Source organism: Marmota flaviventris, chromosome 10 (assembly GCF_047511675.1).
Source record: "Marmota flaviventris isolate mMarFla1 chromosome 10, mMarFla1.hap1, whole genome shotgun sequence".
NCBI classification, from domain to species: Eukaryota; Metazoa; Chordata; class Mammalia; order Rodentia; family Sciuridae; genus Marmota; species Marmota flaviventris.
In genome coordinates this window covers 68,734,269-68,743,509 of record NC_092507.1, presented here as the reverse complement: position 1 = coordinate 68,743,509, position 9,241 = coordinate 68,734,269, and positions in this window count along the sequence as shown.

The following is a 9,241-nucleotide window of genomic DNA, read 5'->3' as shown; positions in this document are numbered from 1 at the left end:
CCAAAACAGACTGGTTGACCAATGGCACAGAATAAAGGACACAGAGACTAACCCACACAATTATAGTTATCTTATATTAGAAAAGGTGCCGAAAACATACATTGGAGAAAAGACAGCCTCTTCAACAAATGGTGCTGGGAGAACTGGAAATCCATGTGCAACAAAATGAAATTAAACTCCTATCTCTCACCATGCACAAATTTCAACTCAAAATAGATCAAGGACTTAGGAATAAAACCAGATACCCTGCATCTAATAGAAGAAAAAGTAGGCTCTAATCTCCATCATGTTGGATTAGGACCCAACTTCCTAAATAATACTCCTTTGGCACAAGAATTAAAACCAAGAATCAATAAATGGGATGGATTCAAACTAAAAAGCTTTTTCTCTATAAAAGAAACAATCAATGAGGTGAATAGAGAGCCTACAACTTGGGAGCAAATTTTTACCACTCACACATCTATAGAGCACTAATCTCTAGGATATATAAAGAACTCAAAAAGCTAAACACCAAAAAGACAAATAGCCCAATCAATAAATGGGTGAAGGAACTGAATAGACACCTCTCAAAAGATGATATACATTCAATCAATAATTATATGGAAACAAATGTTCAACATCTCTAGCAATTAGAGAAATGCAAATCAAAACTACTCTAAGATCTCATCTCACTCCAGTCAGAATGGCAGCTATTAAGAACACAAAGAACAATAAGTGTTGGCAAGGATGTGGAGGAAAAGGTACACTCATACATTGCTGGTGGGACTGCAAATTGGTGCAGCCAATATGGAAAGCAGTATGAAAAATTCTTGGAAAAATGGGAATGGACCCACCATTTGACCCAGCTATTCCACTCCTTGTTCTATACCCAAAGGACTTAAAAAGAGCATACTACAGGGGCACAGCCACATTGATTATTATAGCAGCACAATTCACAATAGCTAAACTGTGGAACCAACCAAATGCCCATCAGTAGATGAATGGATAAAGAAAATGTGATATATATATATACACAATGGAATATTACTCAGCAATAAAAGAGAATAAAACCATGGCATTTGCAGGTAAATGGATGGAGTTGGAGAATATAATCTAAGTGAAGTTAGCCAATCCCCAAAACCAAATGCCAAATCTTTTCTCTGATAATAAGGAGGCTGATTCTTAGAGGGGTTGGGAGGAGGAGCATGGAATAATTAGACAAAACTCTAGATAAGGCAAAGAGGTGGGAGAGAAAGGGAGGGGGCATAGTGGTGAAAAAGATGGTGGAATGAGATGGACATCATTACCCTAAGAACATGTATGAAGACATGAATGGCATCAATATACTTTATATACAATCAGAGATAGGAAAAATTGTGCTCTATATGTATAATATGAATTACAATGCTTCCTACTGTCATATATAACAAATTAGAAGATAAAGTAAATTAAAAAAAAACAGCTCACAGAAAAACTGTTCCAACCGCCTCCCCCCCAAAAAAAGAAATGCATTGTGTGTACACACACACACACACACACACAATGAGTTTTACTCAGCCATAAAGAAGAGTGAAATTGGGGCATGTGCTGATAAATTAATGGAAATGGAGAACGTTGTGTTAAGTGAATAATTCAGACTCAGAAAATCAAGGGTTGAATGTTTCCTCCCATAGGTGAAAGCTAGAGCAAAATAAGGGAAAGAATTTGAGAGGAATCAGATACCATAAAAATATAGGGAAGAGCAGTGAAGTAGAAAAAGATCATTAAGAAGGGAGGAACAACAGGAAAGGGAAGGAAATATAGAATGAATTGAACATAATCATATCATATGCACATACAAATATACCACAAAAAATTTCACTTTTATGTACATGTAGAAAGTACAAATCAAAAATAAACAAACAAGTAATAAAAAAAAAAAGATCAGTAGAGTAGAGCAATAAGAATAGGAAGAGGGAATGGGAAAGGAAAGTGGGGGAATGGGGATTGAATCAAATTCCATGTATGTATGATTTTATCAAAACGAACCCAACCACTATGTATAACTATAATGCTCTAAATATATATATATTCCCAAACACCACAACAAGACCTGATACTGACCATATACAGCTATTTGAGGGACAGAAAGGACTCTAAAGTAACCTTATATATTTTGGTTGGATGATGGCTAATGTGCAAACTTGGAGTAAATGAGAAGAGACAATTTTGAAGCAAAGATAATGAGGTAATCTTTAGACACACTGACTGGGTATGTCAAAATCATACACATAGTTGATCACTGGGAGAAAAAAATATCTAATGTGAACAAATAAAATGAATACAAAAAACTCACAAAGGACTCAAATAAGTGGTCATCATTTATTTATAAATGGTCATTGAATCACATGAGAATCAAATGATTCTCAAAATTCAAATATCACAGGAAGATTCATTAATATAAGAAATTCAGAGTATAGACTTCATTTGACAGAAACAATATGGGCATCTGTGGTTGGAATTCCCTTTAGTGATGAGTATAGAAGCCCTAATGAAAAGCACCGAGAAGAGTAAGAGGTGAAAACGTGGGGGACAGCATTGATTGTCCTTTCAAGGAGTTTGCTGTGAGAGGGAAGAGAGATTCAGTACCAATGGCCAGATGAATGAATCCTTCTCCATCTTCTCCTGCCCATTAAGAATCTTTCCTTCCTTCTCACATTCAAAACTTTGCCACTTCTTCCATATGCCAGTTTGCCATGTGACAGCCACAAAGTGCACACATGTTAAAGACCAGCCCCTGGGCACACCGTTTCCTAAAATGTAGCACTTGACTGTGACCTAAATATTTCCAGGGATTTATGTCTCCCTGATTCAATGAGATTAGTCTCTTCACTACAGAAGCCATGCATTCACATATTCATTCAATCATGCAACTGCCATTTATGATTTAGTATGTGCCAGACATTATTGTGAAGGCTGGGCTATAGAACTGGATTAAACTGGCACAAATCCTACCTTCATGGAAGCTTACTTCCCAGTCAGACAGGTGAAGAGTCCAAAGGACAAACAAATAACATGTGTGCAATGTTTGCCTCGTGGAAAGCCAGCTAGTGTGGAGGTTAAGAGCACAACTCACAGAGCTGGGTGGCTTTTTAGGATCCGTCTTGATCCTGGTCAAGTCCCTTAACCTCTCTGTTTTTCTCAACCATCTAATGGGATTAATGATATTGTAGAGTTCTAAGTGTTGTTAGGATAATTAAATAGGTTAGTGTTTCTTTAGTGCTTAGAACAGTTCCTTGCTCATAAAAAGTCCAGTCTAAGTTTTGCTAAATAGGCAAAGTTAAACATCGAAATAAAGCAAATAGAAGGAGAAAGAGGAGGATTCAGAATTTTAAATTTCAAATCCCGGAGCCTGGGAAAGTGACATTTAGACAGAGTTGAAGAAAGTCAGATAGTGCATTAGCATTTTAATGTTTTAGGGAAGAACATTCTAGACAGAAATAACTGCAAGTACAAAAGCAATAAGGCAAGAGTTTGCAGAGTGCATCTGAAGAACTCTAAAGAGGTTATGGTGGCTACATTAAGGCATAGTGAGGGTGACAGCTAGATGAGACAAAACTAGAGGGGGGGGTAGAAGGGATATGGTACAGTGCTAATGCAGGGTCTGGAACCCATGCATTTTGCAATTTTTTAAAATTTTCATTTATACAGATTCACTCTGGCTACTAAATTCAGTAGAGAGTTCAAAATGAGGCAGGAAACCATTAATGAAGTCACTGCAATATATCAGAAAATGTTGGGGGTTTTGACTAAAAAGAGAGTGGAAGGATGATTTTTTAAAAAAGGCATTTTGTGATATGCTTTGAAAGTAAATCCAATCGGTCTTGATGTCAGATGAGATGTGGAGTGTGAGAAAAAGAGATGGGTCAAGGGTTACTCAACAACTCTAGCCTAAGTGACTGGAAAAAGAGAATTACAATTAACTGAGATGAGAATTATTACAGGAAGAATAGGTTGAGGAAGGAAATCCGGAATGTGGTTTGGGATATATGAAGTGTGAGATGCCAATTGCCCATTCAAGTTAAGATGAAATGTACACAGTTGAGTCTATCTTTCAAAAGGAAATTCAGTCTGCAAATATTCACCTGGGCATTATCAGTGATAGATAGCAATTAGAACCACAAGGGTGGATGAAATAATCTGAGAAATAAGCATAGTTCAATGAGAGAGAAGAAGAAAAGGACAAGGAGGAAATATCCATGGATTGATCTTTGGAGTGCTCAAAGGTTGACAGAAATAACAATCACGCAGGAGACTGGGAAGAAGCAGCCAGCGAAGCAAAAAAAAAAAAAAAAAAACAGAAAATGTGGGTGTCCTGAATTCAACTGGAAAAAAAAAATCAGTTCAGGAAATACAGAGTGATTGGCTTCAGCAAATAATGACTATAAGAAAAGATAGTAGAAAGAAACAGTAGAATGAAACAGACATTATTACTGTATGTATAGATGTGACTGCATGACCAATATGATTTTGCCACATGTATACCCAGAAAAATGAGAAATTATATCTCATCTATGTGTGAAACATCAAAGTGCATAAATGCATTCTACTGTCATGTATAACTAATTAAAACAAATTTTAAAAATTAATTTAAAGAAAAGAATAAAGAATTATGAGTTAGATCTAGTTTTGTAAATAACTGGTGAAGTTGAAAAGGCGAGTTTCAATGGAGCCATGGGAGGAAAATCTTAGGATGAAGAGATGGTGGAAAACAGGAATCAGAGAGAATGAGCATAATGTTTTAAAGGAGCTTGTTATAAACATAAAGAAAGAAATGAGGTGGTTAACTGGACAGTTAAACAGAAGTTAACAATTTTTATGGAAAATGTACACTAGTGGGGAAGATCCACAGGAGAGAAAAGGATGGTGAGGCAGGCATCTACCTGCATTTGGGACCTGAAGTTCATTCTTTCCCTTCAATTTCTTCAAGAAATATTACTGAACCAGCAGAGAGGTATTAGAAGCAAAGCCACACATCTACAGCTAGCTGATTTTTGACAAAGGTGCTAAGAACACTCATTGTATAAAGAAAAGTTGTCTCCATAAATGGTACAAGGGATATCAGATATCCACATGCAGAAGAATGAAAGCCACACCCCATCTCTTACCAGCTTTATAAATCAACACATTTTTTTTCAAGATTTAAATGAAAGTTCCGAGACTATTAAAATACTAGAAGAAAAAAAGTGAAATGCTTAGGACCCTAGAGTAAACTGGAATTTTTTGAGACAAGACTCCAAAACACAAGAAACTAAAGCAAAAAGAGACAAATAGAATTTTATTGAATTAGAAAGCTTCTCACACCAAAGCTCACGGAAGATGGCGGCGAGGGGAGTGCATTGCCCCCGTGTGCCGCGTCACTGTGCGGGAGAATGACGAGTCAGGACAGCTAAAGGCTATCTTGTTACGAATTTCCAGCAAAAGTGGGGTGCTCCAGAACCTGGAGGAAGGATTTCCATCGCACGAGGATCGGCTACGGGGGCTCAAACACGAGAGATTTGTCCGCACGGAGGGTCACGCTGCTTGTTCGGCAAATCGCCCCGCGGCTAGCATCTGTGGCGCGCGCTGGGAAACGAAGAGATAGCGACGCAGGGATACAGCGCTGCAGTTTCTGCGGGCTTCTGCCAGCTGTGCAAGCACCGTACTCAGTGCTGAATTCTGGGTTTGAGAGGGGGGAAGGAAGCGGTCCAATTCGGTTCTCCACACCGGTCAGACCACAGAGGAGGCCAGCGGCCACCATCTTGGAGAGCTGACATCACCATCCCTGTTTTCGACTGATCGCAGCTCATTCAGCCATAGAACAGGTAATTTCAGGCTGCCATTCGCCTGCGGCTTGCAGACAAATTACTCAGGCTCAGTGCTAAATAACCCGAGGAAACTGCTTCTTGGAGCCTGCTCTTATCAGAGCATGCACCGAGCACGGAGCGGCCGAGTTCCGGCTCCCGGAACTGCTCTGGCCCAGGGCTAAAGAGCCCGCAGAAACTGCTTCTCGGTCCAGGTCCTGCTGAGTACTGTGAAGGTAAATACCAACCGAGCCTTCGTGGGCAGGGGCAACGGGACTGAGACGGGGCCTGTGAGGGCCGGTCAGGACTCACCCGTTGCTTTGGTCACCCGGCAAAGGGAACGAAATGCTGCCATTCGCATGGGATACCAACATGGCAGAGATCTGATGTCATCAGAAAGCGACGGAGGAGAGAACTTCATCAATACCAGCGGCGACAGAAACAGTTGGTCTCCTGGTAGGGAGGGTGAGTCACAGACACCCGAGTCTCTCTCGCTTTGTCGTCGAGCCAGAGGGGAGGAGCAGGGCCGCCGCCCACGCCCGGAGCAGGCCCAGCGGCTTGCCGGCGTGGTGGTCGTGTGACCCCAATTGGAGTGGGGGCAGAGCGGAGCCGCCACCCGCGCCCGCAAGGTGGGCAGACCTGCGACCGACCGGCAGAACAGGCTCAGTGGTCCGCGGGCGTGGTAGGAGGGGCAGGGCAGAGCCGCCGCCCGCACCTGCAAGGTAGGCAGACCTGCGACAGACCGGCGGATCAGGCCCAGCGGCCTGCCAGCATGGTACACAGGTCACCCCAACTGGAGTAGGGGCATAGCAGAGCCTTCGCCCGCGCCCGGATCAGGCCCAACGACCTGCCAGCGTGGTAGTCACGACAACCCAATTGGAGTAGGGGTAGAGCAGAGCCACCACCTGTGCCCGAAAGGTGGGCAGACCTGTGACCGAACAGTGGAACAGGCCCAGAGGCCAGCCGGGGTGGTAGGCACGTCATCCCAATTGGAGTAGGAGCAGAGCAGAGCCTTCGCCCGTGCCCGGAACAGGCCCAACGGTCCGCGGGTGTAGTAGACAAGTCACACCAATTGGAGGGGGGGCAGAGCAGAGCCGCTGCCCGCGCCTGCAAGGTTGGCAGACCTGCAACCGACCCGCAGATCAGGCTCGGTGGCCTGCCGGCGTGGTACACACGTCACCCCATTTGGAGTAGAGGCAGAGCAGAGCTTTCGCCCGTGCCCGGGACAGGCCCAGCGGCCCGCCGGCACAGTAGTCATGTCACCCCAATTGGAGTAAGGGCAGAACAGAGCCGCCTCCCGCGCCCGGAATAAGCCCAGCGACCCGCCGGCGTGGTAGACACGTCACCCCAATTGGAGTAAGGGCAGAGCAGAGATGACACCCGCGCCTGCAAGGTAGGCAGACCTGCGACCGACCAGCAGAACAGGCATAGGGGTCCGCAGGCATGGTAGACACCTCACACCAATTGGAGGAGGGGCAGAGCAGAGCCGCCGCCCGCGCCTGCAAGGTAGGCAGACCACTGCCCGACCCTGCAAGGGAGACTTTTCAACTATACAAGAGCAATATAAATATATAGGGGGAAAAATTTTCAAAAACACAACAGTTTCACCAAGCAGAAAGAAACGCAAGCAGTATGAAAAGAAAAGGAAAGAAAGGACCACAAGCAATGAAGGTCAACTCAACTTTAGAAGAGGTAACAGCTGCAGCAGATGGAATGTCAGATAAAGAATTCAGGATATACATGCTTCAGATGATCTGGAGTATCAAGGAAGACATTACACAGCAAAATCAGACAATGAAAGATCACTTTGACAATGAATTACACAAACAAATCCAGGAAGCAAAAGATCAACTATACAGGGAGATAGAGGTTATAAAAAACAAACAAACAGAAATCCTAGAAATGCAGGAAGCAATAAATCAACTTAAAACCTCAATGGAGAATACTACCAGCAGAGTAGAACACTTAGAAGATAGAACATCAGACAACGAAGACAAAGTATTTCAACTTGAAAAGAACATAGACAGCTCAGCAAGACTGTTAAGAAACCATGAGCAGAAAATCCAAGAAATATGGGATAACATAAAGAGACCAAACTTAAGAGTCATTGGGATACAGGAAGGTACAGAGCTCCAAACCAAAGGAATGAGCAATCTATTCAATGAAATAATACGAGAAAACTTCCCAGACGTGAAGAATGAGACAGAATCCCAAATCCTAGAAGCCTACAGGATGCCGAATGTGCAAAATCATAAGAGATCCACACCTAGACACATTATAATGAAGATGCCCAACATACAGAATAAGGAGAGAATTTTAAAAGCTACAAGAGAAAGGAAGCAGATTACATTTAGGGGTAAGCCAATCAGGATAACAGCTGATCTTTCAACACAGACTCTGAAAGCTAGAAGATCCTGGAATAACATATGTCAAACACTGAAAGAAAATGGGTTCCAACCAAGAATTGTGTATCCAGCGAAATTAAGCTTCAGGACGGAAGATGAAATTAAAACCTTCCACGATAAACAAAAGTTAAAAGAATTTGCAGCTAGAAAACCATCTCTTCAAAACATCCTCGGCAAAACATTACAGGAAGAGGAAATGGAAAATAACAATGAAAACCAACAGTGGGAGGTAGGACAGTAAAGGGGGGGTAAATAATCACAGAGGAAAACAAACCATGTTTAGTAACAGAAATAAACAAATATGGCTGGAAGAACAACCCATATCTCAATAATAACCCTAAATGTTAATGGCTTAAACTCACCAATTAAGAGACACAGGCTAGTAGAATGGATTAAAAAACAAGACCCAACAATATACTGCCTACAAGAGACGCATTTGATAGGAAAAGACATACATAGGCTGAAGGTGAAAGGTTGGGAAAAATCATATCACTCATATGGACTTCGGAAACAAGCAGGAGTGTCCATACTCATATCAAATAAAATAGATTTCAAGCCAAAGTTAATCAAAAGGGATAAAGAGGGACACTACATACTGCTTAAGGGAACCATACACCAACAAGACATAACAATCATAAATATATATGCGCCAAACAATGGTGCAGCTATGTTCATCAAACAAACTCTTCTCAAGTTCAAGAGTCTAATAGACCACCATACAATAATCATGGGAGACTTCAACACACCTCTCTCGCCACTGGACAGATCTTCCAAACAAAAGTTGAATAAGGAAACTATAGAACTCAATAACACAATTAATAACCTAGACTTAATTGACATATATAGAATATACCACCCAACATCAAGCAGTTACACTTTATTCTCAGCAGCACATGGATCCTTCTCAAAAATAGATCATATATTATGTCACAGGGAAACTCTTAGACAATATAAAGGAGTAGAGATAATACCATGCATCTTATCTGATCATAATGGAATGAAACTGAAAATCAATGATAAAAGAAGGAAGGAAAA